General features: G+C 48.7%; 1 non-coding gene across 1 annotated transcript; it reads right to left on the bottom strand.

Moving 5' to 3' along the window:
* Positions 1-19645: 19645 nt before the first annotated feature.
* Positions 19646-19717, bottom strand: TRNAT-CGU. The gene has a single exon. It is a non-coding gene; the product is annotated as a tRNA-Thr (tRNA).
* Positions 19718-23932: the final 4215 nt, after the last annotated feature.

Raw genomic sequence — 23932 nt, 5'->3', positions numbered from 1 at the left:
CCGCACACACTAGGATCTGAACCATTCAACAACATGACTGCATCATGCTTCATCTACTACACAGCCCCAGCCCTCAGTCTGCACAGCCTCTGCGTGAGCTGGTGCCCAGGCTCCAATCCAGGGGAATGGAGTAAGAGTGTAAGGCCCAGCTTACCATGAACTAGCCATAGAACCTTGGTAAAGTTACTTCACCCCTCTGTGCTTTAGTCTGCCCCTTTTTGAAATCGACGGGGCTGTTGGGAGGATTAAATGAGTTCATTCCCATTGAAGGCTGAGAACTTCGCCTGGCACCAAGCAGTCGATTGGGCTATAAAGACCATCCCCCGTGCTGTTCTTCAAACTTTAGCTCACCTCTGCTTCATGCTTTTCCTGACTCCAACCCCTCCCTGGCTTAGAGACCCTTCTTTCTCCCTGCTCCCCGACCCCATACACATCACACTGCTTTATCTACCAACCAGCTCAGAGACAACATGGTCCTGGGACCACCTGCATCATATATGCTTATTAAAAATGCTGACTCCAGGGCCCCTGAGGTTGACTGGGTGACCCAGGGGTCTGCGCTGCTAATGGGCTCCTCAAGTGGCTTTCGGGGGCACCCAAGTTTGAGAACCACTGCCCTGGGCTGTCTTATCACCATGGTACAGGCAGTGCCTGGCCTAGGTGCTCAATAACAAGGAGGTGAGGTTGGGGGGATGGGGCTGTCCTAGGGCCATGGCCAGAGGATCTCTCCATGCCACGCTCAGTAGGTAAGGGCCATGGCCAGAGGATCTCTCCATGCCACGCTCAGTAGGTAAAGGTGACCCACCTGAGCTTGGCTCTGACAGCAGAGCTAACCCATCACCAAACACACCAGCCTCCCACTCTGGTTCCTCAGGCCTTGTCCGAGCCCTGGCTCTATACCTGGCCTCTGCTGAATACACAATGATGACTGAGAGGCTACCCCTTTCTGTTGAGGGCTGAAAAGCTGTTGGGGCTTCCTGAGGAACTGCAGAATGAGGCGGCTCCACTCTGAACAAAGCCAACAACCCACAAAACCATGATGGAAGGAAAAGAAAGACCAAGCAGAGAGATCACCCTTGTTTGGAATTTGTTCTAGAAAGAAAAATATGCGCCAGTCACACCCTGACTAAAAGGAGGTGGTTGGGCAGAGGGCAGAAGTCCCAGAATGTCTTGGGGGAGCCCCACCTATAGAGAAGCCACGGGGCACACAGAAGGCCTGTGGCAGGGGCTGGCTGAGAGAGTCTGTTTCCAGGGCCTGAAGAGGCCAGGCCTGCTCCGAGTTAGGGGCCAAACTTCCCCGGCAACGAGCTGGGTTGGGCTGGGCAGAGGGATGCTGGTGCAGTTTAGGGGAGCAGGCTCCCCAGGATCCTGCCCTTCCATCCAGCCACCTACCCAGTCTGCCCCAGGCCAGGCCGCTTTGGAGGTGGAAGCCAGAGGGCTCGGCTGGCTTGAAGCCTCCGCTGCAATGGAAAGCCTCCTCAGCCTTGCAGGCCATTCCAGGCCTGGGATGAACAGAGCCAGGAGACCTGAATCTCATCCATCAGAGCCCGAGTTTACGATAACCAGTCTCTCTGCCAGAAATTCTTTTGTTAAGGACACCTTGGCCCTTAAACACTCACTCCCACTCCTTCAGCACCCCCACCCCACCACGTTCTGAAAGCTCCCCAGCCCTGCCTGGCCTGACACTGATGGCCAGTGTTCCTTGGGGTTGGCTTAGCCCCCAAAACTCATCAGTGGGTGGAGGTCTGAGTGCCCCTTGGCCCAGCTGGACTGGAGCCCGAATGCATCTGTCCACACAAATACACGTGCCCACCAACGAGGTCAGAGGCAGCGCCTTCCGCTGGCCCACATTTCCAGACTGTCCAGGAGCCGAAGCCAGGGGTGAGCGCTGGCGTTACAGCTGCGACTTTTATCTCCTTAAAGGTGACTCTATTGGGATAGGAAAACAAGACAACCGGATAGCAGGGCTAACATATGGTGAAGGAAAAAGTGTTTACAGATGCACGTGTCCTTCTCACAAGGAGACGGCAAACTGTGGGCCCATGGGCCAAACCTGGTCTAGCACCTGTTTTTATAAAGTGTTTTGAAAACACAAGTATAGTATTCATGTATTATCTATGGCTTTCATACCACAACAGCAGAGCAGAAGAGTTGTAACAGACTGTCAAAGCCTAAAATATTTACTGGTCCTTCACAGATAATGTTCGCTGACCCCTGCTTCTGACCGGTTCAGTATTCACTCAGCACCTAGTATGTGGTGGGCACTGAGGATAAAACAGCGAACAAAATCCACTGAGCCTTCATGGAGTTCAAGGCCTGGTAAAAGAAGGACTCACCAGGCGTTGAGGGCCATGGGGGCCTGCCATTTGGTCAGCTGGCCCCTCATTCAGCCTACAGGCTCTTCCTGTCACCGAAGAAGAAACAAGCCCTGGAAAGGCTGCGACTCTGCCCCTATCTTGGAGCACAGAGTTGCTGTCATATTCATTACGCTGATGTTCCTAGACAGGGCTGCAATCTCTGACTCCAAACCTTCAGGACATACACCTTTCAGAATTTTTCAGGCTTTATAAAAGTAACATAGTATATATACCACATATTATGTAAGACCCCAGCAGGGCACCACCCTAATCAAACATATCAATGTCTCTGCAATGAAACCCATGAATCTTCATACTCCTCAAGATAAATACAGTTCGGGTCAAGTTTTCCCACAAAAGTAATTACAAAAACTTTTGATCATCAGAGTTTTTTGACGTTCACAATTTCGGATAAAGGATTATGGGCCTGCACCAATGACAGTCACAAAGTGCAAAAGCTGGGTCCTGACTTTATTCCCAAATCTTGGTTGGACATCTTCCCCCCTACAGACTGCCCCAGTGGCCACCTAGCACAAAGAAAGCACACATACAAGGCACACAGAAAACGCAAACTGAATGAACTCATATCACCAGAATTTTTTCTCCAAACAGCTACTAACATTATTGCTGAAGAATGTAGCAAAGTGACTGCCTGTTCTGTTGTCAGGGGTATAGAAAAGTCAACATCAGTGAATAATTTTTTGAACTCCATTTACTTGGGACAAGGACAATAAAACTCTTTTCTGGTCACTGTTGCTGCCTGATGGGCAGGCACTTAGGTGTTTTGGGGAGGTGAGTGGTAGTAGCTAAAACTGAAAACCCATGATTTTTTCCCCTTGTGTACCTCCCTCAGAGCCTCCCTGTGGCCCAAGTTTCATTTGGAAATTTAAAATAATTTATCTCACCGCAAATTCCTAAACAGCTAATTAGAAAAATGTACTAATTGGATAATCTGGTTTCGGATGTTCTAATTTATATTCCTCTGGGTGGAAAAACAAAAAACAGATATTACTTCTATGTAATTTAATGGCACGTCTTCAAAAAAGTGTAAAATATCCAGAAAGCCTAAGGTATAAGATTAAAAAAAAAATCACCTCAAACCTTAAGATAGTGTAAGTTAAGATATTCTTTCAGTATTACTATCTGTAAACAGATATACCACTTCCTATAAAATGCAGCTCTTCTGCATTAAAGGATGGTATCTGAAAAAATATTTTAGCAACAACACATCAGACAGACGTCCTGGAATCAAATGGATTCCCGCCCACCCCCTTTAATGCAATGCAGTATTAACTTTCTGAAATATCATACCCTCTTTCTTAACAGAGCACTCCTATGAATGACTCTGAGAAATTTCCTCAGCCCCTGAGATTTCTAAATCTCAAATTGGGAAAGAGGTTCTGGACTCCACTGGTGATCCCTACTTAACCCCGGCACTGGGCAGATTTTGAGGAGGGATTTTACTGTGTGATTGGGGCATGTTTTTAGCCGGCCTGACACAACAGACTCAGGGTAAGAAGGTAAGAGGGAATGGCTACGTGGGGAGAGGGCCTGCAGGTGAGTGTGTCATAGGCAGGGCACTCCTCCCAATGTCAAGTGCCTCGGAGGCGTGTCTAGTGAACGTGAGCAGCAGCCAGGTAAGCCATCCCAACCACAGAAAGCTGCCCATGACCCCAGGACTATATTTAATCGGGGCTGCCTGCACCCACAAGGAAAAGCCTGAGGGAGGCAGAGAACTGCCCCTCGCAGTCCTGCCATTGTGGTGGACATGTGCGGGAACACCACGACTCCTGGTGGAAAGGACACAGGGATCCTCTCTGGCATTTACTCTGGCCCTGTGTAGGACATGTGCTACTTGTCTGATTGACAAACATCGTTTGCCGATGAGGTGGGGACCAGGCTGGGCGAGCATCGCCGGGGCCGAGGCAGGGTTGCACTGACACTGGCCAGCCAAGTTAGTTTCACTTTCTGGTTTTTTGCCCTGGGTCGTGCTTCTCACCCTGATGGATGCAAAAGTCCTTTAAATGGCAAGGGAGAAATTCCTCAAAAATGTTCCTTGTTTTCTTTTTTACCGAGGACACTGTTTTCCTCTGAAGACAGGGTAACAGGCTTTGGGAAAACTCTAACTACGTAACTTCGGTCCCCCGGGCTGCTTAGTCTAATATGATTACACATCTAAATGCAATAAACGGGGCAAAGTGGTATTATTTTTCTGGGAAAAACCAACATCATAAAAGGGTCTTTATTGAATCAAGGGCCCGTGAACTGTTCCCTTGCCTAATTATGGCTCCCAAGTGAAGGAGGCTGGGTTTCCAGGCAGGACTCCTCACAACTCCCCAGCCAAAGGGCAATGGGATATTTGTCATAGCTTGTCTAATTACAACAAAATCCACCGAAAGGACGAAAGGAAGGATGCCAACATAGGTTGGCATCAGCCCCTCCCCCATTCAGGCTCTGTTAACAGAAGGTGCTGGTTTTCTGGCCTACTTCTATTTTAAGGAGCAACTCCCTGCTCCATCCCCACCTCTTACATTCAAAGTCAGGATCCCGGACCCTACCCCCTGTCCACTGTCAATGCTTAAGTGGTTTTCCAGTACCCTGGCACTGCACCCCTCTATCCCCATCTACATAGAAAAGGCCCATTGTCGAAATGTGATATTTTGCCAGATGGTTTAACATTCAGCGATCTGGCCAAGGTTAGCATGCGCCCAGACCTGAGCCACAATGAACACTTGCTATCACCAGACACAGGAGGAGGGGCAGAGGGAGAGAAGCAGACCAGGGGAGGGTGAACCCTCCACACTAACCAGCTGGGAGCAAGTGTTTGACTTTCGCCCGATATACATTGGTCTGATCAGGCAAGTTGGAGACCAACATTTTGCTTATAGGCAAGTCCTGGTTCCAAGTATCTGCTTTGTGCCTTAGAAGTTCTAAGAGCAAGGACATGTTTTCTTTAAAAAATATTTTCATGTCCTTAAGCTTACAACAGCGAGCTCAGTAGGAAGAAATCCAGGAGAACGTTACTCCACCCTCCCACTAACCTGTCCCTTCAGATACGCTGGAGCATAGTGATTGCAAGCATTCGCCCCCAGAAAAGTGAACAACTTCAGCCACCCTCCACCCTCTGTCCCTCCAGGTTGTACCAGGCATGTCTCCCTGAAGAAACAGGAACTCCCCACCTCCCCCAGCACACACAGCGAGGACTTACTTTTCTTCCAATGTTTTCTCTCCAGATACTAATCCAGCAAGCAGGTTTGCCAGGCTCAGGTTATCCTTCCTTGACCTCACTGGGGTTTCTTCACTGGCCCCACAGGCCCTGGGATGAACTACGACGTTACTTGAGAACAGCTACCATGTAGGTACTCCCTGCTACCACGTGACCAGCGTTTCACACGGGCATTCTCATTTAATTCTCATAAAGCACTACAAAGTGGACATGTACTATCACGCAAGTGGACACTGAGTCTCAGGAAGGCACACCACTGGCCCACGGTCACCCAGCTAGTCCATGGGAGAGCCACATTTCCAACTGCAAAGCCAACACCTTTTCCCCAATGCCTACTTTAAGAAGGAAAGCATTTTCGGTCTTCCACCGGGCTCTCCTGGAAAGTCAAGTGCCATCAACAGATAAACAGCGATGCAGTTTTAATTATTTTCAGAAGGGTGGGGGAGGAGGTCTACTTTACAATAGACACGGAGAGATGGAGTGTTGCTTCTTAACCTTCTGCTTAGAAAAACCAGAATTTAAGCCTTAGTCACCAAGAAGGAGAAGCCAGTGTTTTCCCTTGAACCCCACATACCCCAGGGCAGAAATCCAGTGAGAGGAAGTGAGTTTCATGAGAATGAACCACAAAGTCTTCATGGACTGATCCAAATTTCCCAGCTGCACATCTCTGAATCCTTCCCCAACCTCTCCCACCCCTCCAAACCACAGGCCCAGGTTCCAACCTTGTGCCCTCCTCTGCTCTTCCTGGCTCGGAATCTTAGAAGATTGTACAGGGGTGCACACTGTATTCAGGCTAACCCCCAAGTTGACATAGAAGGGGGCTTTCAGGCCCAAAGTGGCAGAACTGAGTTTGAAGTCAGGCGATGGTTCTTTCCACATAGCACCTCCCTCCCTAGTGCCCCTGGGCAACTAACCCAAGGGGTCTGGCTACAGGGCGATTTCGAAATTCCCCAGACTGTGCCAAAGGAAGGTGGGAGGGAGCTGTGCAGTGGGTGAGAAGTCACCTGCTCTGTTTCTATGCCCTGTCCACTGCCCAGGGTCAGTTAGGACTGACGGCTCGAAAGCACTGAAAAGATGACGGTCTATGTTCACCTCCAGTTTGAAATTCAAAAATAAAAACTCTCCGCTATAAAAAATAAAAGCGTAAGGAAGTCCAATGAAATTGATTTTTTCCCCATGATGATCACTCTTTGGTATTTTCAAAATTTTTTTGGAATATTGAATTATTTCCTTCCTCCACCCCTTCTGGTTTTGTACCCTGCTTGACTGATCCCACTAGAGTGTGTTTAGCTTGCCCACTCGGTCAATGAGCAGGCAAGCCAAGAGCAGTTGTGGCAATTCACCTTTCCTGGGGACCTTTCATGAAATGTGCTCAGTGTTAGAACTGGAGTCTTTGAGCCTTTCAGGCTGACTGCACTACAGAGCAGATGTGTGAGGTGGCCACATCTGCACACCCAGGGTTCCTTTAAGGACTCTGCTGACTAATCCAGGCCCATCCAACTCCTGTTCACAGCTCACGTTTATCGTTTATTGGCTCCCAACGTGGTAGCCAGTTGTACCCAGAGGGCTGATCATCTGCCTTCTGTGGCACCAAAGGCAGCTGTGAAGTCCTGAGGGAACCTCTCCACGCTGCCCCTCCCAGTCTCAGCCTCAGCTACCACAGAGGACTCACAATGCTCTTCATCTGCTTTCAGAGCTGGGGTATAAATCAGAGTGAGCAGTGAGGGGCCATGCCCATGATTTACCCAAGGTTGGAACCTCAGCCTGGCTCAGTCCCTGGCACGTGGTTGGTGAACAATAAAAACTGGAGAACAGACTCAGGGGAAGGGGTTCCCAGACATGATCCCAGCCTTATGATTACAAAGCTGCTGTTGCCAGTGGGTTAGGTAACTTGCCCAAGGCCGCAAGCTAGCAAGCAACAGAGATCCGCAAGCCTGAGATCTCAATCACTCTGCACCCTTCTCAACCAGCGCATATACACAGGCAAATTCAAAATAAGAGCTGAGGAGATGAGGACTACCAGTCAAAGGTCTACTGTTGTGTGCCAGGCGCTGTGCCTACATTTTTCATATAAGCCTCACCACAAACTTACAAAGTAGGTATCATAGCACTCGTTCACAAGGGAAGAAATGGGCACAGAGAAGTTACTTGTCAAAGGCCACCCAGCTGGCAAGTGGCAGTTAGAACTCCAATTCCAGATCCAAAGTCTGCCTTCATGGCCCTTACCCTAAACTGCTTTGAGAGAAACGCTTTCTGGAACCCAAACTGATCCCTTACTTCTGAGACAGCTCTTTCACGGACTTGTCACAAATCAAGAGCGTGTTCTTTTGTGTAAAAGAATTGAGACAGGCCAAATATTTACCATCCCGCACAGAGAGTAGCAAACTGGCCTGGCAGCAGAATCAACTCCATGCAGGAGTGAGGGCCAAGCTGTTGCTACACCAAGTAGGGGACAAATTCCCGACCATCTCAGAAAGTTCAGACAGCTCAGCTTTGGGCAAAGAGGCATTGAAGGAGATCTAGAGAAGCAGCTCAGAGCTTCCTTCCCCCCATCACACCCAGGAAAGGCCACCAGTGAAATCTGGAGGGATTTCTAAGTATCAGAATTTCTGGAGTTGCTAAGACTTGGAGGTAGAGAGGATTGACTTCAACACCTCCTTTGTCAACCCATTCCTGCTGGACAAAAATTGATCTCTATCTAACCTTTTCATAGGTTGGGATTTTATTTTTCTTAAAAAAAAAAAAAAAACTGAGGGCAAGGTTAATTATTCACTAGGTTGCAATTTACTTAAGAGTTGACGGAATGCAAGTAGGCAGGACTAGGAGTCCAGCTGGATTTCGGGAGTCTTCTGTGGGTCTCCCTGGGGCTCTGGCTAAAATCCTTCCCTCCCACCAGCTTTCCACCTTGCGTTTAGCTGCTTCTTGAAGCGGCCTCCAGGGCAAACAAGTCTGACTTCACAGCTTAGGTACCCAGCTTAGAGGAATGGATTGGGGTGGGGGTGAGGGGAAAGGAGGAGGCATCTGCTCCAGGAAACTACGAGAAATCAAAAGGTAGAGCAAAATCGAAAAGCTCTCAGAACACAACTCCTAAACACAACAGCTTAAATCAAAGCACACACGCTTAGATCAAAGCACAAATCAGCTACTGAAGGACAGACCAGCCAAATGGGTAGCTGATTCAATCACATTTTGCAAAGGAAAAAGTCCCAAGAAGGAAAAACCTAATTGCTCACTTCCCCAAAGAAATGAAGTGCCAAGGCCATTTCCTAAAAATCTCTCAAACTCTGATCAGCCCTAGAGGACAGGGCACAGCCTGAAGGAAAACTGCCTCTCACCTGGAGCAGGCCAGGGGAGACGAGGGGCACTGCTAGGCTCCTTATGCCTTATTTCCAGAGATGTGTGTCCCCATGCCTGTCCCCTCGAGGGTCGGTACAAAGCAGCCAACTCTGCTTGCTTTTCTGCATCTCATTGCTCCAGCCCAATACTACCAGTGTTTTATGACCCCACGATATTCTGGAGATTTCCACTTCATTTACTCTAAGATATTGATCCCCAGGGCTGGGAGAGGCATGGGTTCAAAGCGAGAACTTTCTTTTCCCACCCTGACTCAGTACTCGGAAGAAAACATTTTCCTTAATTAGGGCAAAGCCTCCAGTCCACTCACAGACAATTTTGCCTCAAAACTGAGAATTTGTCAAGACGCATGTACATTTAGATACGGGGCCAAATAAACTCTTTTCTCCCATAATTCCAGCATTTACATGTTCCACTGACTAGAGCCTACAGAACAAAGCTCACACTGAAAAAACATGGGCCAACGGCAGTGAAGGGCTATGCCCTCTTCTGGGCTCACAGGCCCAACTCTGCTTCAGTGACCCCACAGCCCATGGGGCTCCCCCTCCACACCCTTCCGTTTAGGCCACCCAAACAGCAGTGTCCAAGGATTCCTGCAAGATGTCCTCTACACTAGCTCACAGAACTCAGGGAAGCCTGTGGAAAAACCTTCCAGAATGGGTCTTTGCGCAACTTCGAGAGAGGTGGGCCAACCTGGCTGGGCTGGTTTTTCCCTCTGTTTCTAGAAACCTCTCCTGTTTTTCGAAGTCAGGAAGAAGGGGGCCCAAGATGACCTATTTTATCAACTTGCCCTCACTCAGTTCGGGTCACCTCACTGAGTGTTCCCAAATGTTTTCCCAAGGCCCCCACAGCCAAAACAACCAAAACATAATACAAACAAAAAGTTCTAACGCCAGGCAAAACCGAGGTTTCTGGGGTTGGTGGGGTTTTTCTTTGGGGGATGTAGAAACAAAGTTATTGGATAGAGAGTTTAAGAAAGGAATCTCGGCACAAAACTTGACGAGGACTTGCAGCGAGTCGGCATTCTGTGGCATGCATCAGGGAACAAAAGACCAGCCATTAGGAACACACCCACAAAGATGCATCAGTCAGTAAAGAAACGGTGGGGTGCAGGAGGGACAGGGGCTTCGCGTCTACAGAGGCTAAACCTCCGCCCGGGTCCCAGCTCCTTAGGTGCAACTCCAGAAATCGGGCGGTCCTCCTCACCCGCGAGCTCGCGGTTGCCGCCCTGAGAAGCGCAGGAGGGCAGGCCCTGGTAGGCGAATGGGCTCGGCCCGCTGGGGATAGGAGCGCGGTCTCTCGCTCTCACTCCTGGGCTGCCCTGGCAGGCATCCCCGCTCCACCCGCAAGACACGGACTGCACGCGAGCACCGGCTCAAGCTTATGAGCGCTTTCCCCTGGCTCCCGCGACGCTCAGGGATCCCTCGAATCTCCGCACGGAGCCCTGGGTCAGCGCGCCTTGCCACCCTCTCTCAAGCGCGGACCCGAGAGCTAGCAGCCCAGCCGGAGTCCATTTCTCTGCCTGGGCGCTGAGCTCCGGCGAGCGGGGAGAAAGCCGGCAGGGAGCTTGGAGCAGCCAGCGGTCCCGGCAGCCGAGGACTGGGACTTTGTAGGCCAGTTGAATCGACACCCTCATCTCGCCCGCAAAGACCCAGTCCTCAGCTCCCGCGCGTCTTGGAGTTCGGGATGCGGGCGCGCCTAGGATAGGTTCCCTCGGACTGGGTCCAGCCGCCCTCTTTCCACGGCGCGTTGCTCGGCCGAGACTCGGGTTTTCCCCCAAGCGGCGTCTCCCAAAGAAGACACCCGCCCCGCCCGACCTTGGCCCACGCCCCGAACCGGCTCTGGAAGGGTTACACGACGCTCGGCGTGTGGTAGCTTCCAGGCCACCACCAGCTGCCCCGGCGCAGGCCGAGGGACGGGGCTGGGGAGGTGCGGGGACCTAGCCTCCCCCACCCCCACCTGGGCACCAGTTACACTAGAAACTTCGCGATGATCCCACACCGTACCCGCGAGGCCCAGATCCGTGCTGCCTTGGTTACCTGCGCTCAGATCCGCCGGGCACAGGGCCGTGGCCGAGCCGCCTCCCACCGAAGGCCACGCCGCCGCCAGGGGTTGCGGGGAGTCTCTGCGAGCCAGGCCCTGCGCCCCGACGTTCCGGGAGCCCTGCGCGCGCGGAGCCCGGGCCACGATCAACCTGCCCGGGACCCAGGGGCCATTGCCGCCCCTGCCCCAAGAAGCATGAGCCCGGCGCAGCTGGGACAAGAGCGAGGTGCTGAGACCCCTCGAAAGTTGGGGGAGTTCCGCTCACTCGCGCGGCCCAAGCTGGCTCCACGTGCTGGTGACACATCAGGAAGGCTCCGTGCCCCACGGCTCCTGGCGGGCGGACTCGGCCAGCGCCGGCCCGCACCGCCTCTGGAGCCAAGAGGACGGCGCCCCGCCCCGGCCCGCCCTCTGCCCGCCCCTCGGTGGCGCCACCCGCTCCAGCCTGCGGCGCCCGCACCAGCCTGCGGGGCTGGCGAGAAGACACCCGGGGGTGAAAGGGGTGCCCGGGGGCGGTCTAGGCTCCTTCTCGCAGGCTGCCCCAGCTGCCCCGGTTATCGAGTGCGTCGCAGGCAGTCCGACTCGACAGTCTCCAGTGCCTTCCTTCCCAGTCACGCAGCTCTTCCCACCCCTGAGCTCCAGTAATTTTCCTTTTTCCTTCCCGGACCCGTCCGAGCTGCTGCTAGCGCTTCCTCCCACGAAGGCCGGTGCGGAGAGCCCCCTGCCGGCCGCTCCGCTCCTGGGCCACGTCCGCGAGTGGGGAACGATCGCTTCTGCGGCTGGCTTCAACATCCCCATCTGGAACCCAGAGCCAGCCAGGCCCGTCTTGCGGGACTTTGGTGGAAAACCAACGAAATAAATGTAAAACGCCAAGCGTAGTACCCATCAGCATGCTTTCTTAAGATGTTATGTTTTTCATTCTCTCTTCCTAGCTGTACTTTCTGAAAACCTGAGTTCCTTTAGGGGAGGGGTTCCCAATCCCTCGGCCGCGGACCAATACTTGTCCAAGGCCTGTTAGAAACTAGGCTGCACAGCTGGAGGTGAGAAGCTGGTAAGCAAAGCTTCATCTGGGTTTGCAGCCGCTCCCCAGCACCAGCATCGCCGCCTCAGATCATCAGGCATTAGATTCTCATAGGAGCAACGGTTCCTGGTGCCAAAAGGTTAGGGACCACTGCTTTAAAGAGACTGTGGAGAGGGAAGTGTGGTACAGAAAAGCTGCAAGGCCGAGGGGGGAGCTTTCCCAAGATTGGAGAGGGTTGGGAGGTCAGTGGAATCCTCTTTCCTGAGAACCGGCTGCCCGCTTTCTCTCTCTGAAGACACCAGGACTTCCCGGAGTAACTGCCTGACTACACTGAGACCAGTCCAGAGCATCCACTGGCCTCTGCCAACATCTCCAGGACTCCAGGGACCATGGAAGAGGGAATGATGGTGAAGCCTGAATGACCACTGAGAGTGAGCTCCCCACCATCCCATTCCTCAGCATTCTTCAGATGGAGCCATAGAATTAGATTAAATTTTTGAAAAATGAGATGTACTTGTCTGTGGCCCGACATAGATATGGCTATGTTCCCTTTCCTGACATCCCCAATCAAATCATACCTTAAAACCTCACTGCTATGGGGGTTGAACGGTTTCTCTGCTGAATTCGCCAGCTATGCCCCTCAACCCCACCACAATGTAGAGATCCCAGGACAAGACAGACAGATGTGTAGGATCAGGTGCTCCCAAGACAGAGTGTCTCCAGGAGGGACGGAGTGTAGAGGCACCCAGTGCTGGGGCAGGGCGGGGTGCTGGTCCCAAGCCTCTGTAATCCCCGTTTTGTGGGAGCCTGGGATTAGAAAGGAAGAAAGAAGATACCCTGACATTGCTGGTGATGTTGCCAGTGCTGGAGGGGGTCTGGGGTTCGAGCTCTGCTTTCTCTTTCCCTTTTATTGCTCTTTCTAAATCTGACAAACCCTTTGGATCTCTGAGACTTGAGGAGCCTGGAGGAGTGGTGTCCTGGGGGGATGAAAGGGCAGGGATGTAATGGGTTTACCCCAGCACCGATCTCAGAGAAGGCTGCAGAAGATTAAGATTTGCTCCCTGAGCTTGAAATCTCCCTGCTACCCCCTGACCACATCAAAGGACATGGCCATGGGGGGCACCTAATCCCATCAATAGAATCAAAGCTGAACAAGAAAGGAAATTCTGCAAACTTGGTGCAGTGGTAGAACACAGTTCAGAAGAAAAAGATAGATACTAAGGCCCTGGCCTCTTCCACTGGGGGTTACATCCCAAGAAAAAAACCTGAGTCATCCACAAGCAGACAGGGCCTGTCCCTTGCTTCTTGAGGTGGCCCCCGTGGGAAGGTCAACTACAAGAACTCAGAAAGCTGGGCGATGGGACTGGGCCTACCTCCAGGGTCCAAGGGACCCTGAGCGTTTGAGACTCATCCATGCCTCACAGTGCTATTGACCCCCGGCCCCCAGCTTTACTTTGAGAAAGTGCTTTCACAGTCACGCTTCTTACCACCAGTGTTTTCCAAAGTGCAGTATTCAGAAGTGAGATGGCTTTAGGTTAAAGCAATTTTATATCTTTAAATGTAAATTTCATAAATATTGTTACAATGCAACGAATGGTTAAAGTGAGCCAACTCAAAGGCAAGTATTTAGTAAATAATAATGCAAGGGGTATTCTCACATGGCATAAATGATGACAGTAGCATGCATGTTACTAAAGTTAGAAAACACTCCTTACAACCATCTTTAGAGAAACAATGCCTTAGGAAAGTGGCTTTCAAACGTTCAGTTATTCAGAGGGTAGGGGAAAGGGGGTAGGTAGATGGGTGAAAATTTTAAATAATTTTTTCCATTAAAAAATTAATTTAAAAAAAGAATCAGAATCTAAACAAAAAAACCTTGCAGTTATACCCCATGGTAGGAAATATCTATCTAGCTAGCTATCTATCTATCTATCTATCTATCTATCTATCTATCTATCTAAAGTGTTTCAATTCTTATGCATTCAGATATGTTTGTTATCCTAGTCTATTAAAATTTGTTGCTTTTAAGCCTACTGATGGTTTACCTTTTGAAATTTGAAAAATATTACCTTAGAGAACATGCCATGACAATAACTCTCAGCTGAGAAATTTCTAGGTGCCAAGAATGTGTACTAAAAGCTTCTCCTAACACTCTCACAATGACCTTAAGATGTAGGTATTACCCACATTTTACAGGTAAAACTGCCAAGATCACTCAGCCAATAATTGCAGACCTGAGATCAGCCCCTTTCCACCAGACCCTTCTCAGGTCTAGTGTACTTCCCACAAGCCCTTTCCTAGTAAATACTGCAGAAAGGCCCAGACTCCAGGCATTCATGCCGCTGTTTGCCCTTCTCACAATGTGTCTACCTCTCTCAGTCTGCCCTGTGGCTTCTGTTCTTTTTGCCCCCACCCACAAAAGACCCGAGGAGTCAGGCTCCTAAGCAGGCTGGCTTCAGAGCCCCTGAAGTGGGGGTGGAGCTGTGGTATGACAAAGAGAATTTTAATGTTCCAGCCACCCTGCCAGAGTGCCACACACATCCCTCTGACTGAAAGGGATCAACCTGCCTTGGGGCCAAAAATTCCATAGAGCTGGAGATGCCTTGTTCTCTTGCTCCAGTATTCTAGATTCTTCCCTAGGCCTTCCCTGGCTACCCTACTTTAAACTGCAGCCCCCTTTTCCATCACTTATCCCCAACCCAGATTTTTTCCTCCTCCAAAGCCCTTGTCCCAATATGCCACGTATTTTACTCATTTAAGTATATTCTGCCTCCCTGCTGTTGATCTCTGCCTCCAGCTCCCAGAATATAAGGTCTACTGGGATAGGAATTTCTGTTTCTAAAGTACACTACTGTATCCCTATGCGTAGCACATAATGCATACTCAGTAAATATTTGCTGAGAGCTCAGCTTTGCCATTACTGGATGGGCTTGGCTGCCCCAAACCCTCCCCAGGGGCTCCTGGGCCTAAACCACATAGATAGAGGCACTCCCTCCAATGCCTGTTGATTTCACCAGTTTCCTCTTAGACAGGGACCCCATCCACCAAGGGCAGGAGGGCCAACATTTACAGTGGCCTCCGATGCCCAAACTGTTCACGGTATTTAAGATCGACACCATGATACAGTATTGATTTTCTGCTAATACTGAACACCTGCCATATCTCTAGCAATGCAAATAAAATGCTGTGAAGTGGAAGGGCACAAAGGAGAACCCCTACTTTACTGATATGGAAATTGGGCTTGAGGGGCTGAAATGATTTACCCAAGGTCACTCCCTACCGAGCCCTTTCCACTCAGCCACCTCCACGGGACCATCCAGCCTATCAGATGCCACTTCTACAGTCACAATCGTGCTAGGTTCTTTTCAGCTTCCTGCCGTCAGAAAGAGCTCTGACAGAAGATACAGGGATCCTGGTGACTAGAGGGAGAAAAAGGGCTGCAAATAACCTAGAATATTTTGTATGTGACCATGGAATTCAAGCAGCATATTTTCTCAGTATGGTTTGCTTAAACGGCAGTTTATATGGATTTTATTTCTCTCAGCTCAGGTGGCTAGGACAAAGGGAGAGCCTCAGCCCTTAGAGGAAAGGCAGGCTGGGCATGAAATCTTTCCCACAGAAAAGCTACACTGGGATCACTGGTCTTATCAACATTTGGGGCCTGTTTCAGTTTGACTCCTGTGCAACCTTTGATAAGTTATCTCTGCCTCTGGGCCTTTGTTTCATCACTAGCAAAACTGGAATGTGATTTTCTCTTTGACTTCTCCCAGCTTGACTGTTTCATAACTATAGGAAGAGAAGTTTCTGACATTGTTGTTGACCTTTATTCATTCAGCCAACATATAAAGAGCTTCTTTATCTATCTCGGACACTTGAGGAGACACATCCCTTGCACACAAGCAGCGGCAGAAGGGTACATTCCTCAGAAAAGAGTCAATTCCTTCCAAGTGTAATAATACTTCAGAAAGGCCAAGGCAGTGCTTTGAGCTAGATTCAGTTTTCCTGCATAATTGGAGGTGGGGAGGAAGCAGGTGGTCTGACACTCTCTGCCTGGGCTGCACCCTCTCTGAACATGACCTAAGGAGTGAGGTTGAGAGGGTGGTGGGTTGCTTGTGGAAAGTAAGGTCAAACAAGGACTTCTACTGGCCCAGAGTCTCTGCCATGTCACTCAGGGTTCTCTGAAAGGCTTTCAGTGGGCAGAGTAAGTGTCTGGAAAATGTTAGAGCACTTGGTCTAGAAGAACCAACCCCTGTCAGCGTGTGCCTGCGTCCCTCCCCTGCCTCCACAGCCTCGTGACTTTGATCACTATGTGCTTTTCCTATTGATCAGCAGTGAATATTAGACAAATGAAATGTCTGCTTAGTGCATAGGCTGGCCAAGAAATGGACCATCTCCTGGGTACATGTCAAGTAATAATGTAGATGACTTTTCCAAACAGATTTGTGCTAATCCTGCAGAAGAGCTTACTGTGTGATAAATGTAGAGTTTTCTGAATGACCTTGAACAAATCACCTCCCTTCTCTTTGCCTGTTTCTGTGGCTATAAGATGAGCGAGTTGGATGGTTGCTATCATTCCTACCAGTCCATGATTCAAAACTGGTAATTTTTGTCCAGAAGAATGGGGTTAGATTTTTAATGTTTGCTAATAAAACCGTTTATAGAGAATATTTCTTAATTTGACATTCTATTTTACATGCAAATTTAGAGGGACCACGGGGGAAAGAAAAGCACCCTGGCCTGCTTAGCTTCAACCTAGATCACATTTGAGTGTTGAAGATGATTGAATCATGGCAGAAGTACCCAAGATCTTGTGGTACTCAGGCAAACTCCTATTTATTCTCTCAACCCTTCACGTAGGGACCTGTCTTGTGTCAGGGCTCTGTCTCTGTACCAGGTGCTGGAAACACAGACACGAGTGAGACATGGGCCTAAGGAGCTTCCCAGCTATGATGTGAGACAGAGAGAGGGGCCCCAGCCAAGAAGCTGAGTGACTCATTACCTGGAGGAATCAGAGATTTCTCAGAGGAGGTGGTAGTGGAATCTTGTCAAAGGGATCAAAGCTGCCCCTGACCCAGTGTCTGGATCTAGCTAATTTGCAGGAAATGTGAAAGACAGAGAAACTTGAACTGCACCAAGAGTTTATAGGCAGCAAAGTCTAGACTGTGGGGAGCTCTAGAGGTCAGATGGGCCAGGTTCCTCAACTGATACATTACAAGGAAATTAAAGGGAAGGAAGAGAATCCTAGTGACTGAATAAAAAAAGCTTAAAAGATCAATTTTTAAAATGAGCAGAGTTAAACTATAGGTATAAAGATGCAAAGATGCTCAATTAGGTGGTAAGTAAAAATCTGAGGAAGTGATTACTCTAAAAGTAGGGAGCATGGCTCCTTCTGGCTGTTGGAGAGTATGATTGGGTGGGTGGCAAATGAAAGTGGTTTCTGGGGTGTCTGGCAAAGTTCTCTGGCCTGGGTGTTTTTATAATCCATTAAGACATTCACTTGATTTATGTGGGTTTGAATCTGTTTTATTTTTCAATGAAAGAGTTAAAAAGTTTAGATCTCTAGGCTGGAATATTGGGCTAAAACCAACAGTATGAGGCAAAATGTATATTATACTTGCCAAATTCTGCTTTGAAGTTAAATGATATTCACTCCCAGGAAGGAAGACCCTGACTAAAGTATTTTTCTTGTCGTTTGTTTTTTAATGTCCTGGAGGTTTCAGGTGCCCATAATAGCTATGTCTGCCTACATAGCTCTCAAACTGCAGTACCAGAAGCCCTGTGTTCTGTTCTTGACCTTGGAAGGAGGGGGCACTAGAGGGAAGTCTGAACAAGGGGAAATTGGCAGGATGCAGGGCCTTTTCAGCTCTAGTCCTGCCTATCAGGGAGCACTCATTATAACTCTCTGGATGGCGCCAGGGTCACATAAATCCCATCATGAGATCGCTATGACCAGGCCCCACTGTAAAAGGGGCTACTATGATCTACCACCTTGACAGCCATGAGAGAGAAGAGTGGGGCGGCTTGAGGTCCCCTTGCTTCTCCAAAGTCCAGGCTCTGAGGTGAGAACTTAGAATTTCAGGCCACAAGGCATGTTGGAAGCATCTTTTTCAACTTTTGAATTTTGCAACTAAGGAAATTGAAGTCCAGGGTATGTATGTGGTTTAATAAAGGTTATGCAAGAAGCTCAACATAGGTGTCCCCTTCTGTCTCTGCCCTCGCCCTTTCAGCCAATAACCCACCTCCAGTTCCACAGAGGTAGGTGTAGATACCTGCAGGCCTTCAAGGTGATTGCAAGACCTCTCTGTTCCTGTGGTTACCCTGGTGCATGTATTGACCAGCCTTGATCTGGGATCCATATCCCCCTTCTGGCTCTTCACCTTTGGGGACTCATGTTTCCCCCAACATCTTTGTGTTGACCTTTTCCATACCTTGACCTTCTTTTATTGACTTTGGCTTGTCTCATCCATCCCACTCTATTGGTATAGAATTCTCTGCCCCAGCTACGTTAGGAAAACCAATGTCCAGTTTTGGAGTTCCAACGATCAGAAATTCAAATTAAGGTGTAGGATTAAAGGCAATATATAGTAGATCAGGACCTTTCCTCTTCTCATTGCTGGATATCTGATTTGCATTTAATAAGAATTCTATGACATTGACAAACTTGCTCAACATTTTCTTCAAAAGCCAAGAGCATCCCTTCCATTTACTGGAACCTTCATGAAAAGATTAATATATTTCCCTGCTGGCTAAGCTGCACATTCTGTCTTTTGATAACCCCTAGACACCATCCCAAAGAGACTCTGCTGACTTTCAATCCAGCTGTGCCATGAGGCCTCCAGACAGGCAATATGACTTTTGATCACATTCACAGAAGTACAGAATGTGGAATGAGAGAGTCGAAGTTCCATTAATGAGACTGTATGCGGAACAGCATATTCAGTGTTGAGTGTCACAATTGAAAAAGGGGACAGAGTGGAGTGAATCAGGAATGAGAGACATGCGATGTCATGTCATATATTAAAGGGGACGGTTTATCCTAGAAATGATGTAGGGAATGCCATAGCTGGCTAGGGGCCAGACTCGAAGGCTCAGTTCACAAGGGCTGGGAGAGGAGTAAGCACCCACTAGCTGAACGAAGAGGTTGGCTTCCTGGACAAGCACGGTGTGGATAACTCATCTTTCGAGGAACAAACAGAAACTCTAACGCTCTTTTTCGGAAGTTCTCCCGCCCTCCAGACTCGTAAAACCGGCAAGACTGGACACCCCCAGGCCCAACGCTGGCGACACCATTGCCTAGTGTGGGACCTTCGCCTGGGGCCTCAGTGTTCCCACAAGTAACGCAGAGACCCTAGATGAGTTCGCCCTTGGTGGTTTGGCCAGAGGAGTAGAGCTGTGGGAAGATGCCGTGGGTAGAGGGGCAGGGAGCAAAGCAGAGTGCGGCCAGGGTCCAGAACGTCTACACGTGGTCCCGCGAGCCCTAGCACACTGGCCCCGCCTGTGCTAGTGACCGTGGAGCCTGGGAACAGAAGGAAGTGAAGGACGCCTGAACAAAATCTGAAAAGTGAAAAAGAAAACACAGCCAAAGAGGAAGGGATAGCACACGTGAGGACACGAGAGCCCCACTGCCAAACCCCAACCTCAAACGCCAGGCACGGACGGGGTTCGAACCCGCGATCTTCGGTTTACGAGACCGACGCCTTACCACTTGGCCACCGCGCCTGACAGCCCAAGGAGCGCTGGAAGCTCTCAGTGGAGGGGAAGTGGCGCAGGCGCGGGAGAGATGATGCTGGGCCTCTAGCCCCGCCCCTGGCCCGGCTGCTCGTTGGCCCCTTCAGACCCGCCATCTGCAACCCTAAGAGAGGCTCCGGTGCACCCCGGACCGAAGCCAGGCGCCTGCGTCCTGCTAAAGACACGGCCTTAGAGATCCCGGTCCCACCCTGCCTCCAGCGCCCCCTGGGCACTGTGCTGGAAGAGAGCTCAGGGTGAGGCCAGCGGCGCCCGCTGGGGGCCCCCAGCCCAGGTGGAGAAAAACATGATTGACAACCCGAGGACCTATGTCCGTTACCACCGAGCGGAAACCGAGACAGCAGCTGTGAGCGAGCCAGGGCCAGAAGTCTGTGCTGTGCTCTCAACCCTCTCTGTGCGCTGCCTTGTGTGACCTTGGCCGGGTCGTTTCTGTCTGGTCAAGTAACACGGGCAGCTCAGGGAGCTGGGGCCAAGTGGACCAGGAGCTGAGGGGGCAAGAAGGGGGTTGCAAGTATGGAAGGGGCTAGCCCACAAAGAACGATGCAGGGACCTGGGAGGCTGCAGGGGTGAGGGGAGGTGACCTTCCCTCGCGGACCCCACAGGAGGTCCATCTGTGTAAGCAAAACCTTACACCTGCTTTTGCTCCCACCTTGCCCTTCAACTCCTGGCACGGGCCTTGTACAGGAGACTGAGTAAATATCATTTTAAACAAATAGCCTTGCTCAGGAGAACCTATGTGGGCAAACAAGGAGATGGCCCAGGGATGTTCGCGGTGACAGTGCTAGTGCGAGCGAATAACTGGAAGTGACCTGAATGGAGGAATCTGATAGTGTCTATATTGTGGAACAGGTCATCATTAAAGAGTCACTAGATTCAAAGGAATGATTATTAGCATAGAGCGCAAAAACACGTGATTTTAAAAAGCAAGATGTAGGACAATAAATACCACATATTAAAGGAAAAGACATACGAAAAGGTAAAAGTAAAGACGTGTATAAAGGAGGGAGAGAGACTGGCTAGGGACAGAGGACTAAAGGAACTTTAATGGTAAAGTTTTTATTCTATGAAAGAGGAAAAAAGCTGAAATGGTGGGAATATGATTGCTTATGAAACTATATTTTTGTAGATCTTGTATTTTCTTTAAAAGAAAAAAAGCACTTAGCCCCCTTTGTCCTTGTCTGGCCTTTGGCCACAGTGTCTGTCCAGGAGAGGTGCCTGGGGATGGGTAGAGGACGAAGAACCTTCCCCTCAGGGCAAGGCAGGGCCAACTGCCAGCCTCCCTCTGGGCCCATCTTTCTGTACCCCAGTGACCAGGGAGGGGACAAAAGCCAGACCAATCGCGGCATTGCCTACCCTGCTACCGCCACTGCCAAAGCTATTCTTGCTTATCTGTAGAGCTTTTTAAAAAGTATAGATTATACAGATTTGGGGAAACTATTTTTGTGTGTTAAGACACAACAAAATTTACCGTCTTGACTATTTTTAAATATAGTGTTAATTGTATGCACATTGTTGTGCAACAGAAACTGGAACTTTTTAATCTTGTGAAACTGAAACTCTGTACCCACTGAACAACAACTCTCCTTTCTCCACTTCCTGCCCCTGGCAACACCTTTTTTTTAGGAGTTTAATTACTCAGAGTACCTCATGTAAGTGGGATCACTCAGTATTTGTCTCTCTGTGACTGGCATAATATCACTTAGCATGTCTTCAAGGTTCAAACACGTCACATATGACGTGATTTCCTTTAAGGCTCAATATTCCATTGTATGTTTCTTTACTTATTCATCCCACAGTAGACAGTTTACTGCCGCCTCTTGACTATTGTGAATAATGCTGCAATGAACATGAGTTTGAAAATATCTTGAGATCCTCTCTTCTTTTGAGTATAGAAGTGGGATTGCTGGATCATATGGTAATGCTAGTTTTAACTTTTTGAGGTACCTCTATGCTGTTTTCAATAGTGGCTACACACTTTACCTTCCCACCAGTAGTACACAAAGATTCTAATTTCTCTACATTATCGCCAATACTTGTTTTTTGTTGTTTGATAATGGCCATCCCAATGGGTATGAGGTATTACCCATGGTTGGATGTGCATGCACTTCCTTGCTTTCTTATGCTTCCTAGCCATTTTCACTCCTTCTTTGGAGAAATGTCTGTTCAATTTCTTTGCTAATTTTATTATTTCAGTTATTTTTGGAGTTGTAGTTCTTTATATAGCCTAGATATTAGCCTCTTACGAGATATATGGTTTGTAAATATTGTAGGTTGATTTTTCATTGTTATTTCTTTTACTGTGCAAAAGTTGTTTCCTTTACTGTGCAAAAGTTTTAAGGTTGACGTAGTCTTGTCTATTTTTGCTTTCGTTGTCTATGTTTTTGGTGTCATATCCGAGGAATCTACGCCAAATCCAATGTCATAAAATTTCCCTTGTTTTTTCTTCTAAGAGCTTTATCAATTCAGGTCTTATGTTTAGGTCTTTAATCCATTTTGAGGAAATTTTTTGTATGTGATGTAAGGTAAATGTTAAACTTCATCCTTTTGCATGTGGATATCTAGTTTTCCTAGCACCATCTGTTGAAGAGACAGGAAATTTTTTCAAAGCATAGGGAATTAAAGAAGCACAGTGCCCACATTCGTATGTGTAAAAGCACAATGTATTTATTCCGATACATTTTTTTTTCACATTTTAATTAGAAATCAGGATGCTAACTGATTACAGGTGATGGAGTCTTGCAATTAATTGGCAATGCATTTTTCCTTTAGTGGCACGTAGTGATTTTTAAAAGTTGATGAATTTGATGAAATAGAGCATACATAATACTGTTAGAAGAGTTGGATTCATATCTTCACATTTGTATATTTCATGGTGTCCTGATTTATCTCACCATTGTAGAACGAGTATTTCCCATGTCCTTAAAAGTGGGTCATTTTCTCGACTGATGTATTATGCCGCAGGATGTTGATAGTGGGGGAATTGGATGTGGTAGGGATGGGGGTGATATGGGAACTCTGTGCTTCCCACTCAGTTCTGCTATGGACCTAAAACTTCTCTAAAAAATAAAATCAATTAAACACACACACACAAAGTAGATAATTCTTGAACCCTTTGCTTTCTGACCCACCAGCTCTGAGTCATGTCCAATCCTGGGCTGCACTGGGGTTGCTCCTTGGCGAGGTCACTCTGGGTCCATCCAAGCCCACTTCTTAGCCAGGTAGGCCCAGGAGCCTGGTTTTGTCTTTCTTCCAGGAGTGAGCAGCCATAAGTGCATGGTCTAACTTCTGTTTTCTAAACTTATGTGTATCATTTTTAATATAGAGCTTTTGCATTGGCAAAGATGCTCCAAAACTTGACTAAAAGGTGAGGGCTGGTTCCGGAACACAGAGCTCCTTAGAGGGCAGGAATCGGACCATACCCACCTTCACATAGTGCAATAGTAAGAGCATCCAGTCATTCATTCCTTCGACATATCTTTATTGAGCACCTACTATGTCTCAGACCCTGTTCTCGGTGCTGGAGCTACAGCAGTGACTAAGCAGCATAGATTCCTGCCTTCGTGAAGCTTCCATTTTAAAATAAACAAAATATAGTATATCAGAGAGTGCTAAGTACTAGGGAGAAAGATAAAGCAGGGAAGAAGGATCGGAAGTTCTAGAAGCATAGACTAAATGCAGTCAATTTCTTTGCTGCTTTTTCCATCTAAAAGTGGAGTCTTTTCCCCCTCTCTTTGGATGTGGGCTGGCTGTCCGGTTTGCCTTGATCACCAGAATGTGGTGAAAGTGATGATGTATAAATTCTGAAGGTTAGATTCAAGAGACCTTACAGCTTCTGCCTTCACTCTTAGAACCCTGTCCCAAGACTGCTGTGTAAGGAGGGCCTTCTATTGAAGGATGAGGGGGTCTCCCAACTGAAAGATAGCACCACCTGCCAGACATGTCAGTATGGCCATCTTGGACCTTCTGGCCCAGCTGACCCTTTAGCTGAATGCAACTGCATGCACATCCAGCGGAAAAACTGCCAACCTACCCACAAAATCATGAAAATAAATTTTTCTTGTTGGAAGCCACATTTTGAGGGTGGTTTGTCACATAGCAATAACAGTTTATTGACATAGGAGGGTACATACAACTGATACACTTTTTGGTTCTAGGTTTGTGGGCTGGGGGCCATTCCCAATGTTCTGT

Source organism: Rousettus aegyptiacus, unplaced genomic scaffold (genome assembly GCF_014176215.1).
Source record: "Rousettus aegyptiacus isolate mRouAeg1 unplaced genomic scaffold, mRouAeg1.p scaffold_m13_p_6, whole genome shotgun sequence".
In the NCBI taxonomy this organism is placed as follows: Eukaryota; Metazoa; Chordata; class Mammalia; order Chiroptera; family Pteropodidae; genus Rousettus; species Rousettus aegyptiacus.
This window is presented reverse-complemented; position numbering and strand designations above follow the sequence as displayed.